Genomic DNA, 6176 nt, shown 5'->3' with positions numbered 1-6176 from the left:
AATCGTGACTTGGCTTTTATGCATATATGAAGATGCATACACACTTAGTCTGCATATTCCAAAATGCATTACATGTTTCATGTTTACTTTTCACTAAATTATATGTTCTTCAGTACATATATGTTCTTAGTATCCCACTAATTGCACTTTACTGTACACAGAGTATAGTAAATTGCCAAGCCAGAGGTTTCTGAAAACTTCTAAATAAATATATAAATTTGTGTCTTTCGGCTTTTTCCCGGTTAGGGGTCGCCACAGTGGAACTCCGGTCCACTAATGATTGGCAGTAGAGTTTTACATGCTGGCTTGCTGGGCCTAATGCACAACCTTCCATGAAGGAATGCCCGTTCATGCATGTTGCCACACAGAAGATGCTGTAACTGAGGATCAAACGGGCAACGTCTAACTGTGAGGCGACAACGCTACCGCAGCAAAATATTTTTCTAAATTTCATATTTTTCTTTATAGGTTACCAAGTTGTAACGCTGTAGTAAAATAGCTTCACCAAATATTATAGGATACATCTGAGAAGGCTGAATAATTAAATTATGTGTATTTATGCAGAAAAATACCCTAAGGCGTGCACACACAGTATGATAATTTCATATTTGCAAAATTTGTCTTACACCTTCTGAATTAAAACCTCAAGGTGACAAGAATTCCAGGCTGCATTTAAATCAATTTTATACAAATGAATTCTATTCAGTTCTGCCAGTGCAGGCCTTATTAACTTTTTGAAAATAAATTTGTGGAACATTCATTTTTACTAGCAAGCTGCTGATGAAAAGTAGAAGAAAAGTATCCCTTCTCCAAGTTTCGCCTGTCAGGATTTTTGTTCACAACTTCTGGCTACTGATAGGCTTGTCTCTCTCCCTCTCTCTCCCTCTGTCTCTCTAACCTCCTGATCTTCTTGACCTACTTGCAGACTTTCCCTGACAACAAATATGAGACATATCCATGTCTGCTGTCATTTTCAAACCTACCTAAATATTTTACACCTTATCCATTCTTCCTTTATTGCTGGGTCAGCAGTTACACTGGCTTTTTTGGAGATGCCACTATATAACATCTGCAACTATCTTTACCCCATTACATGACATATTTAGCCTAATGATGTAGATAGGTGTACTACACATTCTGCCTTTCACACAAACCATTCCTAGGCATCTACATGCATATATGAAATGGTATATTATTAGACCGTGAACCAACCATTACACTGGAGGAAGCACTTGTACACTGTCTAGCAAATATAAGGTCTTTACCCTTATTTTGAATATCAGCCATTGTCAAGATAGCAAAATAAAATATTGCTTGCTCTACCTTTATATTTTAGTAAATTTGTGTCTATAAAAAGAGAAAAAAAGAAGTGTTTTTCTGATCGCAAAATGCATCATCATCATAAACACTAGATCCATTAAATTGAAATTACTAATCAGGATTCAATATTATGGCAGATAAAATGGAAATCTGATGAGAAAACACCTTTGCAATGTCTGAAGGTATATGCTTTACCACAATAATTCAATTTTGATTTTTGATGTGTTCCAGTGCTTTTTAGGAATATATATACCCACATTACAAAGGGCCTGATCTTTCATCTCCAACTAAAATCAAGTGTTGCAGTATATTATATTGCTGAGTCATTATCATTCAATCATCATCATATACAACAACCCCCTTTTTCCCATTCATAGGGTTGGGGTGTTCTGTCAACCATCACCATCTCTCTCGATTCTGCCATTCATTCACCTTCTTCGACAGTCATGCCTAACTGTTGCAGATCTTCTCTCACTCAATCCATCCATCTCTGCAAGATGCTATTGTTTCCTTCTTCCTGTCTTTCCCAAGTCTTCTTCACCAGATGCTTTTTTGCTTTCTTGCACATGTGCCTGAAGCACCATAATCTGTTCTCTTTTACATTGTCTATAATTAAAACTTCTTTGACTTCTGTTCTGATGTATTCATTTCTTTGTCTCTCCCACAGTGTGCATCCTACCACCCATCTCAGGCACTTCATCTCCTTTGCTTCTAGTTTTCTCAAATACTCTTCCTTCACCGCCCAATCTGTACTATACAGTGACATTGGTCACGTCACTGTTTTCTACAGTTTATTTTTCTGCTTTTTTAGAATTCTTCTGTTGCACACTACCCCTGACACTCTGTGTCATTTGCTGCCACTCTGTGTCCACGTCATTCAGACTTACCTTTTCCTCAAACACACCTCCCAGAGACTTAAAGTTGTTAAACTGTTCTACTATTTTAGAATATATATCAGTTTTTAGCTTTTTTCTGGTTCTCCTATTTACTGGTACAACACCTTTCTTTTCTGTATTCAGTTTCATCTTGTGTGCTCATCCTGTGTACTTTCAGTTTTGCATTTAATTTCACTCTTATCTGCTCAAGTCATTGTTCAGAGTCTGCTTGTAATGCCACATCATCACCATACAGTAGTTTTCTTGATCTGTCACCTCCAACCTGTTTGTTAGTTACCGCCAGTATGAACAGCATTGGGCTCAGAGCTGAAACCTGATGCAGCCTCAAAGGGAACCCCTCCTGTGAGTGCAAATGCTGTTTGTACTTGTATCATTGGTTCCTTGTACATAGCCTGCTGTAATTCAACAATGTTTCAGGGACTTTGAATCATCACAGGACACTCCAAATCAGTTGTCATAAGCTTTCTCTAAGTCTAGTAATGTCCAGTTGGACTCTTTCTTCATCTTTAGATTCTGCTACTAAACAACCTGTCTCGCTGCAAACTTCAGGTTGGTTGTGGTGCATCCTGATCTGACTCTTAACTGCTTATCTCTCATCTTACTTTCTACTACTCCACATAGTTAAGCATTGCTGAGTATTTTTATAAATAACGCATGATCACAATTGAATCTATTCTACTAAAAACAGAAGTGCTTAGCTTTTCAGAAAATAATTCATCAAAGCCTTTCATTTCAGATATGTTGCTTCATTTGAATTTATGAACTTTTAATTGGTTTCTTAAAGTTGTTTTACAACTTCTTGCAGAATGGGAGACAACATGTCTTTTTTTTTAGAGTAAGTTGTAGTTTGCATTTTTTTCTTGTAAGCTGTCCTTCCAAATCAGTAGAATTCTCAGGGATCCTAAGAGTCAAACACCTGTTTATAGAAAAAGTCCATTTACTGAAGAAGCAACTAAACAAGTTGGATTTTTTTTTTGTACTGCCATGCTTCATCACATAAGATTCTGTAGTATAAATTCTGATATGTGATTCTTGATATTGTTTTGCAGTAATTAATTTTCTGGACATATGCACATTTCTAATACTGTACTGCACTACAAAAGATGCTAGGCCTCATGTCATTCCCTGTCCTCACTCTTTCTTTATATTGTTTTTCATATAAATTACTTGTAAAAAGGTATGGTAGATAAACCTAGATATGACAGAGAATGGTGGGAGATAAACTTGATTGTCACTTGGGACAAGAAGCTGTAACAAAGACTTGTGAAAAGGCACAACTGGAATATCACTTGAAGTATACAGTCGGAGACAGAGGATACATCTTATGTCTGCTTTCCCCATGGTGGCAAATATATAATTATAACATTTGTCAGAAGCTCACTGGAGCACTTTTTGCATGTCTGAAATCCTCAAGGGATAGTCAGGTACTAATGCCTTCTCCTTACATGAACCTGTGTGAGGACAGCTGTCCATCAGATGCTGTTAGTTCCCTTGTCCAGAATGGTTTATCCAGTACCACTACCATTCTAAAACCTGAAACATACATTTGAAAATCTGCTTTTTTTCTGTCATCTTTCTCACCCTAGCGAAAAACAAAAAGACAGCTTGGAAACACCAAAGCACATTCTCTCTCAGTTTAATTCTCTTTCAGTTTAATGAAGCACTTTTCGTCTTGCACATGTGGCAAGACTTCATCAGAAACTGAACAAACTTCAACACAGACAATATATACACACCCTTTTTGTCACATGACACTTCTAATTAAAATCTTGTGTCTTAAAGGCACATCCACATTATTGCTACTTACATTTTTAAAAACAAATATGACTGACAATATTTTAGAACATCTCAACCCTTCCCTTCCTTCAGAATTTTTACCTGTAATGGTGGTAGAAATATATATACAAACATACATATATTAACAGTACTATATCTCAAATAATTGTGTTGACTCTCAAAATATGATATTACTTAGTTAACTAAGAAGTCAGAAACTTACATATCCGAGTCAAATGAAGTCAGATATCACAAATATGAACGCATTTTATAAAAATGTATACGCACATTAACGTTTAAGACTTTTCAACTTCAGTATACTGTTTAAAGATATTGTCTCATTCAAACCCAGGTAAAACATTGCCCCAGTGCGTATTTGCCAACTTAACTTAATTTACTCAAGTAAAAGTGTAAGCGGGCCCCCACGACTATCATCAACAACTGAATCAATTGCTTTGAACAAAAATGAATGTTGTGGATAGGAAATAATGTGTCTAGCCAGTGCATTTTCTCTGTTAAGGGTCTTTATTTTATATAGATGTTCGTATACTCATTCTTTTAACCTTCTATCCATTTTGCCTATGTAAAACGCTGCACAGCATTGACACTGAGCTACATAAACCACAAACTTGGACTGACAAGTGTACTTCAATTTAATTTTAAACCTAATATTTTTAACTTCAATGTCTTGTCCTGTACTCATGTATTTACAGTAGTTACACATTTGGCATTTGTACATGCCACACTTCCACTGTGGGGTGTTTTTTTTATGTTGTAATAATTCCTTTAAATTAGTCCCCCTCTTGTAAGTAATCCAGAGTTTGATTTTGACCTTGTAAGAAAGGTGAGGATCTCTCCTAATTATTTCCCAGTTTTTGTTCAAAATTGACATTATTTCCCTTGCATTACTACTGTAGGGTGCTATTAAACTTAAATTCCATACTTCTTTTTGTTGTAATTCTCTGTCACTTATTATAACTCTTTGTAAACCAATAGACAAAATGGGTTTATACAACCCCTGTTCTCTCTTGTTTTTTACTTCTTCCAGTAGACACTCAAAAATGTCTACTGGGTAACCTCTCCTAACAAACATTGACCTCAAATTATTACATTCATCCATGAAATCCTGGTCCAGCGTGACCATATGGGCAGCTCTCACGAGTTGGCCCTTCACCACTGATTTCTTTTGGTGCCATGGATGGCAACTGCTAAAATGTAATAAAGAGTTTGAATATGTGGCCTTTCTATAAATTTTCGCTACATATGCGTTCCTTTCTATATCTTTACTAAGATCCACATCCAAGTATGAAATCCTTGTCATTTCAAATACATAAGTAAAGGAAAGGAAATCTGTAGTGTTGTTAAGATAATCTACTAGTTTACTAGCTGCTTCCTTATTTCCTTCAAAAATTATAAAAATATCGTCCAAAAACCGTGTGTAGAATTGGATGTACTGTTTCACTTCTTGTTTACCAAAGATAAATTCTTGTTCCCATGAGGCCATTACCAAATTGGCATAACTTGCCCCACAGGGTGACCCCATAGCTACACCGGTCTTTTGAACATATAACTTATCATTACATAAAATGAAATTGTTATACAAGATTATGTCAAGCATTTCCTCTATTAAAGCCACCTCATCAGAGGCTACTGCTTTAGCTCTCAGGTAACTACTGACTTGTTCGATGCCTTCGACATGGGGGACAGAAGAGTATAAATCTGCCACATCCACTGTTAGAAAATTGAAGTCAGCATTAAATTCTAAATTCTTGATCTGTGACAAGAACGACCAAGAATCTATACATATATATTTCTCTTGAGTTACATACATCTTCAACTTTTGGTCTACCCATTTTGCCTAAGGGTAAGTAATACTTGCCCTAGCATCCACCAAGGGTCGCATAGGTGGATTATTCACATCTTTATGTAACTTAGGGATACCAAACAAAACAGGTATCCTTGGGGAAGGCATAGATAAATATCTAAACAAGTCAGTAGTAATCCTGGTATCCAACAACATTTCATATAAATGAGACTTTATTTTACTATATGCTTGATTTAACTCATTACTTGAAACCAACTGATATGTGGAACTTCGGACTATTTGGTCCATTTTATTGACATAGTCCTCCACATTCATAACAACAAGCCTCCCTCCCTTATCTGGGGCCATAATACGGACTG

Source organism: Protopterus annectens, chromosome 1.part2 (genome assembly GCF_019279795.1).
Source record: "Protopterus annectens isolate FY-2018-M chromosome 1.part2, PAN1.0, whole genome shotgun sequence".
Taxonomy (NCBI): domain Eukaryota; kingdom Metazoa; phylum Chordata; order Ceratodontiformes; family Protopteridae; genus Protopterus; species Protopterus annectens.
This window is presented reverse-complemented; position numbering follows the sequence as displayed.